The 18,816-nt window shown below is 36.3% G+C and overlaps 1 long non-coding RNA gene across 1 annotated transcript; it reads right to left on the bottom strand.

Moving 5' to 3' along the window:
• Positions 1-304: 304 nt before the first annotated feature.
• Positions 305-18,263, bottom strand: LOC116505935. Its single transcript, XR_004254989.1, has 4 exons — positions 17,806-18,263; positions 16,483-16,536; positions 7,565-7,636; positions 305-1,498 (listed from the first exon to the last, which is right to left on the bottom strand). It is a non-coding gene; the product is annotated as an uncharacterized LOC116505935 (long non-coding RNA).
• Between the last annotated feature and the right edge of the window lie 553 nt (positions 18,264-18,816).

Here is an 18,816-nt window from a genome sequence, read left to right as displayed (position 1 = left end):
GCTGAATACTGTTTTTTGTTACATGTATATACAGCACAATTGACTTATCTAAACTACTAGAAAAAAATGTGCACAAGAATGGGGTAGGAGGAAGAGGGAGAGAAAATTAAGAAGTACAGTGCATGCATTGGCATTTAACAGTCAGAAGCTAAATCGTTCTGGACCAAATCTGCCCAGTAAAAGGAAGAGCCGAAAGACAGAAGTTATATAAAAAATCAAGGTGGGCTCCCAGACTGTGTCTAACACAACAACATTCCATGAATTGATGACACTCTTTTGTTTTGAAAATTGTTTCCTAATTTCCTGGGAGCAAGAACAAAATTGTAAATTCCACATACTGGAAATACTGGGGAAATATCTTGTCATTTTAAGAGTTCCCATTTCTGCATGTTTAAAAATAGTTAATTTAATCAGTTTTTAAGATGATATTAAAAACATGCTAAACCCCCATTTAAAAAATATGCCTAATGTATTTTAAAAAAAGACAAGAGAAGACCCTTAAAAATCATAAAAAATTATTGCTGTTCTTCAACCAAATTATTAAGCAGAATGGCAGAAACGAAAATTGTAGTAAATTACAGTTTTGTGATTGCTCCCACTATCAATGCAAGATTGTGAGCATACCCAGGTGGGAATCAGTTCCTTACTTGCTATATTAGGAATTACTCACCCTACAACACTGAATAAGAAAGCCACACTGAAGACACAAAGAAACAAGTCAGTCCAGTCTAAAGAACGAGAACAAAGTACCAACACCTTCTTAGAACATGGAAATTAAAAATAACTCCATCAGAGCTACCTTGCCAAGGAGCATGTTTAAAGTCCAAAATAGCACCATTCATCAGTGTCTCAAATCCCGTGGCAGCATCTCAGTCACTTACCACAAGGAAACCATGAGTTTCATACTACTTCTATACATCAAAAGAGTACATGGATAAAATATAGAGATATACAGACAATTGATGAAAATAAACTACTAGGCTTGTTACATCTAAAATGAAATAAAAGGGGGACTCTCAGCCTCTGCAAGAAGCAGTTAGGAATCATGGAAAATGGAGAGGCAGCAGTTTACCAGTTGCATGTGGTCAGTTGATTTTGGCTAGTGGAAGACATTGCTGTGGTAGAACAAGGCCTGAAGGCCCACCTGTAGTGTTTGTAAACTTGGGTTCACAGTGTGAAATTCTGAGAGCTTTTTACTTGAGTCAGAATGGTTAAAAACTGGTTTATGGTACATATATTCCACTGTAATTCTCTAAAGCAAGGCTCAGAGTCCCGTACTTTTCTTCTTATGATTTACAAAATAAACAATTCCCGATATATGACACCATGATGACCTCATCAACACCCATACACCATATTTAATACAAATGAGGAGTAATGATTAAAAAGAGAGGTAATAGATTTTGTTGAAATGGTGTCCAGAGCCATTCACTGGTGTCAGGAACAGAGCTCCCTCATTCTTTTTGCGGTTAACTTCCTTTGGGATGGGAAGATTGTCCTATATAGGAGGGGGAGGAAGAATAAATTAGTTGTGTTTCTACAAAGCCTCCTCAATATAAACTCATATCTCACAATCAACTGCAACACGTTCTCCCATCCAAACATTAGTACCAACATTAAAAAGATTTCCATTTCAAGCATATCAGGAGAATCTCAGCTCAGAATGATCCATTATGAAGCCAGAAAAGATGTTCTTATAATTCCAATTAGAACATGTTATCTATGAAATAGTTTATAGAGTTAACCAAAAGAATATGGAGAAGTGCTTTCATATTAATTTTTAATGTGTCTTTTAAGTTTTGAACTTTCTGGGTATACATAATGAAGTACTTTCTTCTCATTCAGATTAAGCAAGTTCCTGTAGTATATATGTTTCTTTATTGGCAGAAGATATAGAAGCAGAGTTAAAACTTGGAAGAAACACAGATAGACTAAAGATTTGGGCAGTATGACAAAATACTTTGTTATGCAGTTCCTATTCAGCTGTAAAAACAACTGCAATCCTGAAATTCTGCCATACAATCATGAGATAAAAATCCCATGTGACTATTCTAGGATCTGCAAATACAGTTCTGTTCCATATGGCCATTTATACATGCCTCCTTTATGAAAAACAAAAAGGGCCTCTTTATCTAAGTTCTGATTTTTAAAAATCCATTATTTTATTGTTCCTTCATAATAGGTGGTGTTCATAAAACTGAATGACTTGAGCTGTTTTCAACAGACGTCTTTGGTCAATTAGTTTCTTTGTATAAAATTTGACCAAACACCATTGATGATAAAGTCATATTTTACATAGTCTGCTGACAGTTTAAATTGATGAAGTCTTTTAATAAAATTACAATAAACTTGTTTGTACTTAATGAAGCATAGTGGTGTTATTTTCAAACAAACTTACTAAAGTTTGCTTTGTAAGTTGGTATGAAAAAAAGTTGATATCAGAGGGGTAAAAAAACCCTGAAAGAGCTGGTGGTGTTTTCTTCACCTCTTCTAAACACAGGACATGGTCCAGAAGATAGAAGTGAAGGACTGGCTACAGCGACATTATTACTGGGAATAGTTTAGATAATTTCCAACTCCTCTATTCTATTATTTGTCTGGTTTGTCCAGTCTAGTTTCTGCAATTTCTGATATCGGATGCTATTCCAACTGTATCTTTTAATGAGATCTTGTTGTGGTTGCCTTCTCAATTTAACTATTAATTAATAGGCAGCTTTAAGACATTTCAATTAGTGTGAAGAAAATAGTTTGTGAATCTTATTATTATGTTTGGCATGAGTTCAGGATTGATTCCATACAGCAGAAGGTAGGATCTAAAGTTACACTTTAGAGAGAGGTTAGCTGTGTTTCTTCTTGGAAATTTGATTGTTTAGGAGGTGTGTTGGAAGGAGGTGTGTTGATTAAAGAGGCCAGGGTGATTGGCCTGCCAAATTACTAACACCTGCTATATACTGGGGAGAGACTGGTGTACTTGTAAGTCTGCTACCTTTGTAAGGCTCTTGGACATTAAAACAGAAGGATAGTCCAGTTGTGAATGGATCTGCAATGGTAAGGCAGGAAATATGAATTTGCCGTTACAGGATAAGGAGATCAACAAATCTGTGTCAATACACAGTTCCAGCTTAATTTACACCTTATTACTTGGCTTACTTGACGTCAAACTATTGTTTGTAAATGCCCCCGGGTACAGTAAGGGTTTTTTTTAATTCACCATTTGGTGTTAAACTAATCTGCAGATTTGGCATCTATTACTGAGAACGTTGGGTACCCTCACCGAAATCTGTTCTCACAGGCTTTGATCCTTTATTAGCCTCTTCAACTTCCCAGAAGAATCCCTGAACTACTTGACCAAGTCTTTGGGCTAGATGCTGGGTCAAGAAGCACTCAGGAGTTTATGGCCTCCATGAGAACTGTAGACTTAGCCCAACTAATCTTTAGCATGAACCATGCGATTCCTATCAGCTCTTTACTGTAGTCAGACCACTTTCTGATCTAGAAAAGACTGGTGGTTGCCACTATGACTGACTTGGACCAACGACAGGGATCTTCCTGAGTCACCTTATTGTTTCTGGTAGGTACTTGGGGAGTTTTCTAGTAAACCTATGAGCAATTCAGAAGCTAATAATGGAAGGGAATCCAGGACCTTGGGGAGCTTGCTCTTAAGCAGTCTCTCTCCATACCCTAATCCCAGTTGACACATTGGTTTATGGAGGGATTCTGGGAGATACAGCAACAGAAGCGATGCCTGGAGTGTAGTCTGAGGGAGACAAGAAATGAACAGACTGACCATTCATTTTTCATTCAGGCAAAGTCAGTGGCTGTAAGAGAAATTAACTGCCATTACTTCTCTTATTTCATTGGCAGGCTGCATATATAAATAAAGTAACCAGTTATATAAATAAAATACTTGTTCGTGTCGCTGGATCCTTTCCAACCCTTACAATCTATGATTCTGATTCAAAGGCTGCATTTGGAGAAGATTGCTTCTCCAGTTTCCCCAAGATTCAAAAGTCCTTTTTGTTGCCCTGTACACTAAAGGGAAGTTGTAGCAGCTAACTGTCCCTGGCTGGTTTTCAAAAAACTAAGCAGGGTCATACCAGATGAATACTTGGAAGTGACCATTCAGAAACTATAGTACTTGAAATTGAAGACAATCTGGAAGAATACAACGGAAAAACATTATGATACGTTGTCAAATTAACTATGTAGACCCCAGGAATCATGCTAAAGAGAGACTTTATCTTCTGTAAATGGCAGGTGTTGCCTAGAAACTTTACTGTATACTCGAAACTTATAGGTCATTCCTTTGAATTAAATCTTTAATTCTGACATTACTAAGCTCATCTGTAACATAATTTGCCTGTGGAGCCTAAGCCTAAGCCTTAATTATGGAAGTATAACTGAATTCCACAGAATTGTTGCAATGGTAGCATTCCTCATTTACCCATCCTGAAGAATAGACACAAGTAGAGGGAGGGGAAAAGGAAGCTGAAAAATCAGAGAGAAATAGTAAAGTGGTATTGTTTTCCCACTCAGTTAATCCAGAAGCATGGGTGCAATGTGATTTTTAAGTGAACCTCTTAGCCTCTTCAAAATAGACACTTAAAGGAGTCCAATCCTGAATAAAATAATAAACTAAGGAATTAGCATGAATAGAAAGCCTAATATAAATTGGGCAAGACAGATGGAAGGAATTAACTCTGAAGCTCCTCACAAACAGAGGAAATGTTGCCTCTTTCCTGCAACTATAACCAAAGTAGTACATGACTCATTCACCTCCTGCTCTTTTAAACATATTCTATAAACTAAAGGCAAGAAAACAATGCACAATACTCAGAATCCAGGAACCATGTTCTTCCTTTACATTCCTGATGCATCATGCCAAGACATAACCTTGCTGTATTATGATGGGAAGGATCCAATAGAGTCATGGCTTTATCAGTGGCCATTTTTGCAGCCAGCATGAAATCAGGCCTGTCAACATACCCAAGAAAGTACATTAACTTTCTTATGTCCAATTATGTCAAATTTCTAACTTAAATAAATGTAATGTAATCTGATGCTTTATAAACCATATTAAGTACAGGTATTCCTTGAGTAATTACCACTGATTTGGCAACCAAAGTTATGGCAGGGCTGAACGAAGGGTACTTATGTCCTATCACCAAAGTTATAGCTGTTGCTGACACACACACCCCACCAACCATATGATCAGAATTGTATGCTTTTGAATGGTTGCTGATAGCCAAAACTATCTTATTTCACAGGTGAAATATACATGGATTCTAGGAGTATAAACAAGTTGCTTTTTCACCAGTTTGTTATGCTTGGTAGCAATTTTATTCCCAAAATATTAAGCCATCAGTAAATATTTATTAAATATGGACAAAGAATGGATTATGTTCTTTTTAATAATAATTTTATTGAACATTACAATTAAAAAGGTAAGAATAGAAACTTTTAAAAAAGATTTAAAAAGTAGAACATGAAGGGAGAACAAAAAAGAAATATATAAAGAGTTTATATAGTCAAAAGTTTTCTCTTTATATAGGAACATCTGGCAAAGAATATGGAGAACTGAAGATGACATAGTGGAATGAGGAGCCAGTGAATGGACCAACTCTTCACAATTCCTCTCTGGACAAAGAGAGAACCGGGATCACCCACATTAATCAGTTTTTCCTTTCAAGGAGACTACAAAGCAGAGTTCTGGAAGGAACTAAAGATTACAATTGAAGAAAAGCACTTGCATTTGATTTTCTAATACAAAATAGAGCAAAATACTTTAACGTTGATTGCACTGAAGGATATTTGTGAACAATGGACCCGGAAGTTAATTTGAAAAATGTCTACCAATATAAATAGATGGCGTGGACTACTGAATAGGCCTAAGACTGATTTGAAAGTGGGTTTAAAAATCATGAAGTATGGGAATAATGTGAAAGGAGACATTGCACTGCACATACAGATGAAACCAGTTGATGGCTCACCAAATCAAAACAGTGACCTGGATAATTTTCTTATTTTGGATTTACAAAAGAGGATTCTTTAAAGTTTTGAAGAATTTTGTGAGAAGAGACAAAGAAAAAAAAAGAAGAAATCCAGTTTTAGGACATTATTTATGGGGATTAATGATCAGAATTATTAAAAGCAAAGGAAATGAATAATAAAGTAGCTTTATGTGATGATTAAGGTTAAAATAGATAAAATATTGTCTATGGTAATCCTTAATGGATTTTGGCTGAAGAGAACTGAATGACTGATGCTTTAAAGATTTGTTTATAGATACCTGTATGGTAAAAAAAAATGAAACACATAAGTGCTTTTAAAAGAAAGTTTAAAAGATACAACAAAAGAAAAAGCAAAAAAATCATTTTAATAGTAAATATTTAAAATTGTATGTATAGTTTTCTAATTTAATTATTATTTAACAATATATATCTATCTCCATCCATCCATCCATCCATCCATCCATCCATCCATCCATCCATCCATCCATCTATCATCTACACACAGACACACACACTCTTATATAACTATCATGGCACTTTTTAACCTATTGCATTTTATATTGGAGTCCCATATTTCATTATATTTGTCCATATAAAGTCTATATCTATAATCTGCTCATAGGTCAGAAGGGCAATCAGTCCTCATCCACTGAGGCCCATACATTTATCTTTCCAAAATGTAAAACTAACATTTTGGCATAGAATTCACTTACATTGTCCAATTGTCAAATCTGAAGCACTAGTTATGTAGTTCACAAAAAAATTGTATCTTTTTGCAGTTATGCTTATGTAATCTCAAAATCTCTCAAAGCTTAGGAAGTGTAAGACATTGTATGAATGTGTATTTTTAAATAAACATCATTCCTTTACATCTCAAACAAAATGCTGGTTTTCATAGTCCTTTTCTATACCAATGTAATGGAGTCCAAAAAATGCTAAATATTATTTACTGTTGTTTAAGTCAAGATTTGAGATTTATTGACACTTTTTCTATGGAAGTTAAAATATTCTCCCTTTTTTAAGGCAATATAGAGTGATTTATTGATAACAAATATCAATAGAAACTAACAATGCATTTTTTTTTAGTTTTAATGGATTTAACAAGTTGTTCTATTATCTCAGTGTTTCAGGAGCTGAAAATGCTGCTTGTCCAAATAATATTATTCTATTTGTAAATATTGCCACTGGGTGACATTTGGTAGACGATACTTGTCTCTTCACATAATACATTTAAAGTTACCCAGAAGACTATTAATTACTATTCATCTATATTACAACCACAAACCTATGTTTTAGTATTACTAAGATTTAAATTGGTTATAGATAAATTACTTGAGACCAATTTTAATGGTAACATACAAATATGCAAAGTTTTCAAAAATGTTTTTGAATTTTTTATATGTGTAGTTGTCCATGTACATGTACATGCTTACATGCACACACACTTTCAGCATTCATTCTCTAGAAATCATAAAATAATCCCAACTAATACTACACTTTAAGGCCTTTTTACTTAATGAAAGATTTAAGTAATATATAAACATTATAAATACCTTAATAAATCCTCCATGTCCATGGCTCATTGGAATATGTTTCAGGCTGATTGTGAGCCTTGGATGATAAACCTATAAAAAATGACATAAAACAAGCAGTTGTCATGATTTGTCTTTGGATAATTGATCATTAAAAGCACAAAGATAACATCTGTAAGCGTCTAGCCCTAAAACAGTGTTTCTCAACCTTGGCCACTTGAAGATGTCTGGAGTTGAAGTCCAGACATCTTCAAGTGGCCAAGGTTGAGAAACACTGCCCTAAAAGATATGTCTTAGGCACTAAGTGTTTGACTCACACTTCTCATGCAAATACCAATGCTTTTTTGTTTAACTTGGTCCTGTTTTCCTCTAATTTTTCACTAATCTATAAACAGGCTAGGGCTTTGAATTAAAGCATCAGTAAAACTGATGCTTTGTATCCCAGGTTCAAAGAAGTCATTCGCAAGTAGAGCTGAGATAGACTGACTTAAATCCTGGACAGCTGTTGCCAGTTAAAGTAGATATTACATGAATCTACAGGCATCTCACATCTTGGATATACACTATTTTAACTCCTCCCTCAGGACGCCACTATAGGGCACTGCATCCAAAACTAGTTTTTCCCCTCATGCCATCACTGCTAAACACCTAATTACGACAGCACTATTATCTTTAAGAATATTTACCTTAGTAATAGGGCTGCATTACTATTATCCTCCTCATCTTTCCTATTATCTTCTACTATTGCTATATTATGATTATAATACTTTGTTATCTGTTGTTTGTATGTACACTGACAGCTTATGCACCAGAGACAAATTCCTTGTGTCCAATTATACTTGGCCAATAAAGAATATTGTATAATTAAAAATTACTGTTTTAACCAACATGCTTTGTATAACCCAACAAACATTTAAAGCCAGAGTTGTGTTCCTTTTCCATTCTTTGCTTTGGTAACATTGAATATTAATTTATTTAAACTCTACTAATGACTTTTAGAAAGCTAGCTTAGTGTATGATTAAAGGCAACAAGCTAACACACCACATAAACATAAGAAAGCAGAGGAGACTTGTAACTTTCCCTGTTGGCTTCCCCACTGATTATGTTTGGGCAGGGCAAGAAAAGCTGATCTGTTTTTTATATCAAAAAGTCATAAGGAGAAAATTAACATAGTAAAAGGTTAAAGAGAAATGTAGTGGGAAAATGGAATTGTCCTTCCAATGTTTACAGGATGGAGATTTCAAATGAATCATGAAGTCCTTTAGTCCATTACATTATAGTTGTTTGATTAATATTCTGGGTAAATTACAACACATCCTGTAGCTCTATGTGCTTCAAACATCTTCAAGTTACCCAAGAATTAGCTCACAATACTGCCATAATGGATTGACCTTCCAATCATATTCATCTATAACCAGTGTCATAACTTATATCCCTCTGTATAGTATACTCCTGAATATTCATTTTTTTTTGTTTAATGAAATGTATTTCATGCTCTAATTTAATATTGCTTTCAAATGCAACTGGAAATTTATTTGACATACACACAGATATGGCAATCTATCAGAAATGTTCCAATTAATCTTTCAGTCCTATGATTTATGTCAACTACTAGAGGGGCCTAATTCTATTTCTATAGTCATTCAGAAGAATCCAGAACTAGAACTTCATTGACTTTTCTTCACTGTCACCCAGCTAGATAATAAAGATGAGCTTTGCCAGTTTGGGGAAACTAATTACAAAGAGTAATAATACACATCTTCGTTAATAAAATAACTTTAGACTTATAGATGTAGGCTGCCATGACACTATGCTATACTGACTTCACTTGATGGAAATTGCTTTTTTGTTCTAGTTCTGCCCTCTACCTTCTCTCTAGAGCTTCTGAATGAGAATCCCAGGGAGACAGGGAATTAGTCTTATCTTTCAAGTGCTATTTTGACATCCATGGATGTGTTCTGGTAGTCTTCTGCCTGTCTATCCTATATAATGGTTGTAACAGACCTTACCCCTATGTTGTAGATAACTCCTGTTTTTTCTTCTTGGGCTAATGGTTTAAAATTTTTGGAGGCTTGTTTTGTATTATAATGTCATGTAGTTGCAATAGTCTGTTGTTGGTTTCTGAAGTGTTTTTGATGTATAGCAATGTTCTTTTTCATTGCTTGTATCTTGTCATAATGCTTAGGAAGAATATGCAGTATATGCAGTTCCTGAATTAAGTATGTAATCCATTTCCTATGTTTGTCCTTAACACACATTTTAAGTCAGGATTCATACTTACAAATGGGCTGTCTATTACTGAAAATACGAACAGCTTTCTCCTCCTCAAGCTGATGAACCCCTAAAGCTGTGCAATGTTTTCATGAACCTCTGAAAATAGATTGTATATTGAAAATATGCAGCATGTCCATATATCAGATGTTGTTAACCTGGGAACTGCCTGTAGTTCAACTGTAACAAGGAGTTAGTACAGTAGATAATTATCAGTTGATTTCAGTTTAGATCTGGAGGCTAACAATCCACAACTGAGTACAATCTATTGTATGTTCTTAATTTATTGCTTGATCTATTTCTATAAGGTAGTCCTCAACTTATGACCACACTTTCTATCCTTAAGTTCCAATGATTACTAAGTCATTGGTCCTCAGTCAAGGACTAGTTTAAACAATTGCCTAAAATAGCTCCAAAATATTAATCTAATATAAATACCTGTGACATTTAAAGTTCAAGGGCCTTTTTTGAAGAAGGAAACTTTATTTCATTTTATTTAATTTTTAAAATACACCAAGTTTAGTGGTAAAGCTGTGTTATTTTTGCTCCTTTTAGGAACAGAGTTTGAGATATGGAGAGAGATGCAATACTGTAAGATAATGGTAAAATTTCCCCTCGCACATATGTGCTAGTCATTCCTGACTCTAGGGGACGGTGCTCATCTCCATTTCAAAGTCGAAGAGTCAGTGCTGTCCGAAGACGTCTCCTTAGTCGGCATGACTAAACGTCTCCTAAGCCGGCATGACTAAACGCCGAAGGCGCACAGAACACTGTTACTTTATTGACACTGGTACCTCATGTAGAACATTTTATAAAGTGGTAATCTCAGCAAAAAATTATCCTGTATTTTGAAATTGGTAAGAGATCTCCTCCAATACTAGTATGTACCTCTCCCCCATCCTCAATAACCTGACTATATCTGAATATTGAAAGGTTCATTTTCTTGTTATTTATTTTACAGTGCATATAGCCTGTTTCAATCAGATCTGATTCTAAGGCTCAGATTTAATCAACTGAAGAATTAACTTAGACAAGGCAAACAAAATTATCTACAACTTCTGTGTGTCTGTATTTACCTATGAGCTGATGGTAAACTTTTAAGGACAAGTATGCTTTCTGATAGTAGCTTTCCTTAGTAGAATTAGGCCATTGTACTTTTTGGCTCAATTCTGTCTACTTTGTAGTAGCAATCAATGCTCAGCAGCAAGTGGCTAATCATTTTTGGACCAAAAGAGTGAATGCCATTGCAAAATGTCTCCATGATGAATGCTTGTTTCATTTCCATTGGTTCCTCTTCTCTTGCTCTGCATTTTCTCTTACATTCTTCTACTATACCATTTTTCTTGGTTCTTTGCATCCAATATTTGAAGTCACTAAATATCCGTATTATCAGACTGGAAAAATTCCAAGTAATAAAACCAGTGTACATTTTCCTCTCAATCTCAAAAGCAACATTCATATTTTTTGCATTTTTGTTTGTTGAATGAATTTCTCCAAATACTTCATGTTAATGTGGTATTGTGTGATGGACAATTTCCAATGGGTCAGGCCTATTGAGAACCAAGACTGATCAGGTTTTATTAAAACCAGTCACTAAACCTAGCAGTATATGTAGCTTTACTGGCAATCAGGGTTTGGAGATAAAAACGTAATTGAAGAATATTAAACCAAAAAAATACCAACACCAAAGAATAATAGCCAGGGATGAAAGTCAAATAACAGGCAATCCACAGCTGCATAATTGGAAAGTGTCAAAGCTGCAAACTAAGAACTGGAACACAACACAAACTCAGGTGTCATAAGTTAAAGCCTAGGATACATAGTTGCACAAATGTATCTATAGTTTATATGAGATTGGAGGGCCTAGTATTTTAAAGCATAATCTTTAATTTCTGGGGCGGGGGGGGGGGGGATACTGAAACCTGAAAGCAAAGCATTATTGCTATAGTACTTAATGAAGATTGTTTAAGAAATGTATTTTATATATCAAAGTCTTGTGTTTCTGTCCAAGAGCACAAGATGAAATGCATGAATTGTGTACTACTTTGCTTTGGATGCTTGTTGAAATTGTTGTGTCTCTTTCAGATAAATGCAAAATAAAACCATGTCAAAAAATCAAAGTACATTTTTGCATTAATATCTCTACCAGACAGAACCAAGAACGGCAAGGAAACAGTGAATTTATGCCAACGCTTGGGCAGCGGTATGGCTCAGCAAATAAGACGCTGGGTTTGTCAGCTTGAAAAGCCAACAGCCGGGGTTTGAGAGCCAATTGCTGCATGATGGGGTGAGCTTCCATTCTTACCCCAGCTTCTGCCAACCTAGCAATTCAAAAGCATGCAAATGCAAGTAGATAAATAGGTACCACTTCAGTGGGAAGGTAACAGCGCTCCATGTCATCATGACGGTGTCTTCAGACAGCGCTAGCTCAATGACCTTGATAGAGATGAGCATGACCTCGAGTCGGCAATGACTAACAGAACAAAATCCGCAGGGACTCTTTTACCATTTTTCATACCAACATTTCCACCTACATATTAGAACTTCCCGTATTTTCTTTTAATTGAACTATATAATACAATATGCTGACCTAGGAACCAAGAGACTATCCCTCCATTAGGAATGAAAGCTGGATATGTGAATTTGGGCCAATCGCTGCCTCTCAGCCAAACCCACCTTATATGATTGTTGCTGTGCAGAAAATAGGACCTGGCAGTAGTCTTAGGTATATTCACTGCCTTGAGTTATGTATATAATAATTTCTGGTTTTTATAAATAAGTCTAAGCAATGTTATTTGGGTGGAGTTTGAACCTTTTGATCCAGAAGGCTGCAGGCTCCTCCTGACTGTGAGCTCAGCAACTGGTGTTCTGGACCCATGTCCCTTCTGGTTAGTTAAGGCCTCCTGGGAGGTGGTAGATGGCTTGGTCCATATTGTTTCTAATGCTTTTTTTTTTTTGGAGAGGATGGTACTGCCTGCTTTGAAGAAGGCAGTAGTGTACTTCTTTCACAATATGCCATCCTTAGATCCAATAGGGTTAGAAATTTTTCATCTAGACTCCAACCTTTTCTTTATAGGGAAGGTTGTGAACATTGGTAGTTGGTGCTCAGCTACAAAGGGACCTGGATGAAACCAATTAACTGCACTTTTTTGCCTGGATGCAGGGCAGATCATAGCACTGAAACAGCATTGGACATGTAGATGACCTTTGGAGCCCAGGAAGGATATAATGCAACTATTCTGGCCTTCCTGGCCTTCACAGTGGCTCTCAATACCATTTACCATGTTATCCTTTAGGACCAGCTTCAAGCATTGGGAGCGAGAGGCACTTTTTGCAGGGGTTTCAGAACTTCAATCTTTTGTCTTTCTTTTTAACTACTACACGAAATTTCTGGCCAAGCTCAATATGCTGATGATACCAAGCTATATATTACTCCTTGCCAGGTAGGTGATACTGTCGGAGTGCTGGACAAGTGCCTGGAGAATGGGCAGAAAGGGCAGAAACTGGCTTCAACTCAACACCAGCAAGACAGAGTAGCTCTGAATCTTTGGCCTCCCACACTTAGGTAGTATGTTAATTTTTGACTGTGAACTGGGTGGCACTACCCTAGACTAAGCTGGTCTGCAATTTGTGGATCCACCTAGACTCATGACTCCTAAGCAGGTGGCAGGTGTAGCTAGGCAGGCCTTTGTACAGTCACCTTTTGCTCCAACTGTGTCCTGTTCTGGACTCGGATTCCTTGCTTATGGTAACTCAAGCCTTGGTCATGTCCTATCTAGATTGCTGTAATATGTTCTATATGGGGCTGACTTTGAAGACCATCCGAAAGTAACAACTGAATCAAAATATTGCAGCATGAAGTGATAGGTACCTCTAGGTTCATCCATCTTACAATCCTGTTGAGCAAGCTGTCCTGTCTCCCAGTTTCCTTCTGGGTGCAGTTCAAAGTGCTAGATATTAACTTTAAAGCTTCATATGGCACAGGACCAAGTAATTTGTGGTGCTGCCTTCCCTAAGGACACATGCCCATGCTACTAGATTGAATAGGTGGGCACACACCCAGTCCTCTTACTTAAGTCTTTTGGGACACAGGAAGTATGCCTTCCCCATAGCAGCCTTCTCACCACTTTTAACTTTTTGAAAAGCACTGAAAGCTGGTTTTATCTCCCAAGCACTGGGATAGGTTGAGATTGCTGAGATGAATTTGTGGGCTGCATGGGAAAGTTTAGCTATGATACCAAGCCTTTTGGTTTTAATATTTTTATTGTAAATACATGCTATTTTATTGTTTGTTTGTGAGTTGCCCAACGTTTGGTACAAGACGGGTGGCTGTATGTAATGTAATGTAATGTAATGTAATAAATAAATAAATAGGATTTAAAAAATCTAACAACTGTAACAAATAAGAACAATAATATGGCTCTCACAGTGTCTTGGAGATGTTTCTGAATTTATCCAGATTTTAAGAAATGTCTATTAGGTGAAATATGGACTAATATATGAAGAGATCCTCATGAATTCTAGTGTTCCTCGGTCCTTTGGAGGCAACTAAACATTTGCATGAAGTTTTTGTACAGATAGAGAATAAATTTGCTGATTGATGATCAAAATAAGAAGAAACTTGAACTTGATATAGAATTTAAAAAATGTGAATAAGATGTCAGGTTTAATGAATTAGGCAATTTTATAAATGCAATTTTTATGATGTAGAATTACATTGGAACCCTGAGATTCTATGTTACAATCTATAAGCCACTGAACTCAACAGAGCTTATTTCTATGAGAAGGGTATTGCACTATAGTATTATCTTACCTATAAATAATTCTAATGCAATAGGTATGTTCTAGTTCTAAATAACTCTTTTTAGGATATGAACATTTCTTTTAAAGAAAAACTGTTCTACAAAAACAAATTCTTGAAAATTGTATGGCATTAGCTAATATGCAGCAATGTCAGGACAGATACATAGCTGTGGTTAGTTTTATTACATGCATGTTCAACTGACATTTATTAACTCCTAGTGGGTAGTTGAGATTTTGTGATCCCAATTTTAATTCTGAGTAGCCATTTTGCTTTCACTAAACTAAGAATCTTGTCTAATGGGGTACCATAAATCCAAAAAATGTAAACTGAAAGAATTTTAAAATAACCATAAAATATATCTAATGTCACCCAGTGGAGTTCTGTTTCTGCAATTTAAGTTTTTCTTAAACTGTTCTTCCTGCAGCTTCATTACTTCTCAAAAAATAAAAAGTGGATTTTTTTTTAGGGAGTGGGAGGAGAAGCATTGAAAGGCAGTGTGAATTAGAATTCCAGCTGCCAGAGGTGCTGACACCCATTGGCAGACAAACTTAGAGATAACTTAATATTCACAGGCAAGTTTGACTTTCAGTTTTCTGTTGAAAAAAATGTATTAAATGATAAGGAAAAAACCTCCCCAAAACGGAAAGAGCCTATACAAATTCTTGAAAAGTACTCTTTGTTACATTTTCTGGAAAGTTGGACCTGGAAAAAAAAACACCTACTGTATTTTCTTAGTTTTATTACATTTTAGCACAAACCAGTCTAGTTACTATTTGTTAAGAAAGCAAGTGTTTCAAATATGACAAAAGTGAAGTATGCATATAATTGCAATGTCATTCCTACTTCACATAAAAATGCTTTTTGCCTCTATCTTGTATAAAGTTTTATGACAATACAAATGCAATACACAGATTTACTCTATTGAGCTCATGGCAAAAGTAAGTTAATTTAATGGTGATCTATACAATAGTGTCTTCTTCTGATGTCAATAACATTATCACTAAACAATTAGTTCAGCAAAAAGATTGGCTTAGCACTTCCAACTTTTTCCAAAATGGCTTACCAAATTTTATAATAGGTATTCCCTTACATTGCTATTTTTACAAGGAAAGTGGGAAAGCGGACTATCTATACCATTAGATAATTTATATTACTGATATTTCATTCATTTACATTGATTAGTGCACATGATACTAATTCTTGGGCCACCTTGTTTTGATTTTATTATTATTACATAATAATCAGAATCCTGGCATCAGAGATTGCCATAAAAGTTACTTATGGGTACCTATTTAATATGAAAAAATATAAAAAAGAATAATCTCAGTAGTATTGTATTGCAGGAAGGGAAAGCACATTATAAATGGTATATTTTCATACAAACATTAATACACCATGCAGATAATTTAGTCTACTTTGGAAATTAAAAACCATTTTTTTTACAAAAGTATGTCAAATATTTCTTGTCAAAAGATAAAACAATTCTTTTCAAAAGATAAAGCAAATTGTTCTTAGCAAAATCATTATATATCAGATATTTCTGTTGTCAACTATGATTGTTTTAAAAAAGTACTGTACCAAATATTTATATGCAATTTAGGGTTTTTTTTAAAAAATAACTCTGTTGCATGTTTTAATGTGTATGATATATTGAAAAAAATCCTCTTCTGCGAACACCCCTGATTTTAGGAAGGTAGACTGCAAGTTTCCAATCCTAAAAATGAAAAATCTATTCACAAGGTCTTTTCAAGTGCATTATTCATTGTATGGTAAATCCCCAAAACCACAACACATGCATTTTAAATATGTCTATTAAGATGTGTTAAAATAATATGCCAATTTATTTTTTAAATTAAAACTTACCATCTTGCACTCTTTTAAGACTCAGAAATTCACTGTCAGCAAAATGAAAATTCTCTGCAAAAGATTGAAAGAAGAAAAAACTCAACTCATGCCACCAAATAGGAGGCAACTTGCCCAATGACTTAAGAAAACAAATAGCCTAATAGTTAAGAGAGAAAAAAAACCTTGTAAAATTCTTTGCTCACATATCCTTTCTCCATCCTGATCCCTTAGTATGAACTGTATACTGGATATTCCACAGGTTTAAACATAGCACAAAGGAGTTCAGGCTATCTAGATCTGCAAAAATAACCCCTCCAACCCAAAATAAATGTGTTATAATTAGCATATTAGACCCACATTTCTTTGAAGTACAGCATGGATTTAGATGACATCTACTTGAAAAAAACAGAGAAGGCAAAAATAGTGTTTTCTGTGTCAACTGCATAGTTTCTCCATTGTTCTCAGACATACTACCAGCTGTCTTCCCCCTCATTGAAGATTGCAGGATTACAGCCACTTTCAAAACGTAATAGCCTAGAGAGGGGATATTTTTGGAAATGGCACTGCATTACATAACCTACCTCAAGCTCTAAATACATGCTTACACCTTTTCTCTGAGAAGTCTATGAACTTCAACAAAAATTTTTGCCTCAGAATTCATTAAATTTGCTGCAAAATAATTAGCTGATTTACAATTTGCAGAATACGGTTACATTGACCTCAAAGTGATTTTCCTTTAAAAAAGTAACATGCATTCTGAAACTTTTTTATCATATCCAGTTTTTATTAAACAAAAACCTAAACGGGCTTGAACAAATGAACATAAGGTTAGTGGGTTTTATTAGAAGAAATGGGAGAGAAAATTCTACACCAAATGTGTTTTCATTAAAAATCATATTTATTCTGATCATAATTCATGGAATCTGCACTAAAAATGCATAATTGGAAAAAAAGAAGTAATTCCAGACTTTACTGCTGCACATTCAAATTTATAGAAAGCTGTTGCAGGAAGAATTGCCTGTTTCTAAAAATACACCTAAGGCAACCATTACTATCCAAGCTTCTAAATCCTCCCTTTGCATGGAAAGGCAAAGAGTTAAATCTACATATGTTGTACTTTCCCCTTCTTTATATAGCCTTCTATGGAACCACGAAGCAAGCAAAGAATAAAAAAGGGGAAATCCCAACGGCTCCACTAGAGTCCCAATAAAGTAGAGGAGAAATGGTAGAAAGGATATTCCAGAAAGGAAAGGAAACCAGACAAAGAAAGGGAGGAGGGGGGGAACAGGGAAGAAATCTTTTCAAAAGATTCTGCATTGGGGATAAAATGCATATACTTACGACAAATTCCCCTTCTCACTTTCTCTCCTTTCTACATGATCTGAAATACAAATGTGAGTTTAAAAGGGGCAGCATGCTATAGAAAAGAATTTATAGAAGGGGGAAGAGAGAAGCCTGGGTAAGGGGTGTGGGAAGGAATGACTGCACCTTTTTCTGAGTGCAGCCTTGGAAAACGGGGGAGGGGAGAAACGGGGTGGGGGCAGCAGCAAGAGGGGAAAATCTCGCTCTGTTTCAGGCTTTGGTTGTCTATGCTGGTTATATTGAACAATGAGCTAATTCTGATGGTAGCTGGCCCAGCGCCAAGCTCTCCCTTGCTCTCTAGAGCGCGCGCCCTTCTACACACCCTCCCCCTTCCTTTCGCTGCTGCTGCAGAGCCAGACTGCTTAGTCTGCAATAATCTATATAGCCTCCCCTCCCCTCCTTTCCTTCTCCTCCTCCTGTCTAGCAGCCCTAGAGCCACCCGACCAATCGCTAGGCACGGACCAGGGAATGCGCAGGGCAAGGTTGGAAGAAAGGGGGAGATCTCGAGCCTAGGTCGCCTCCCTCCCATCCCCTTCTAATTATTGTGTCAGAGGCCCAGAACTAGCCCGAGTCCAAGGCTGGGTCAAAAAGAGAACACCCATTGGTGAACGTCGCTGTCGATCAGCCCCCTAGCTCCCCAAGCCCCTACGCCCTTCGCCGCTGCTTTCCAGACAAATAATAAAAAGCAGAGCTGGCCGGAGGTCTGCCAAGCATCAAGCCCGGCCAAAGAGCTGCACAGCCACGGCTCGGCGCCAAACCTGAACTAGAGGGGTGCGGGGAGAAGGGGAAAGAGGCGGAGGAGCACGGCCACATACTGTAATAATAAAGCGGCGGCGGCGGCAGAGGGCATCTGAGGAGACCGGGAGAGAGACCAGAGGCAGCATGGGCTGCCGCCTTGCCTGTTTCCCTGCCTGATATAAAGGGGGGGAAATGGTGCCCAAGACGGCTGGCCGGGGGCGGGGAGAGCAGGCGGAGTGAGGTAGATTCGGC

This window comes from Thamnophis elegans, chromosome 3 (genome assembly GCF_009769535.1).
Source record: "Thamnophis elegans isolate rThaEle1 chromosome 3, rThaEle1.pri, whole genome shotgun sequence".
NCBI classification, from domain to species: Eukaryota; Metazoa; Chordata; class Lepidosauria; order Squamata; family Colubridae; genus Thamnophis; species Thamnophis elegans.
This window is presented reverse-complemented; position numbering and strand designations above follow the sequence as displayed.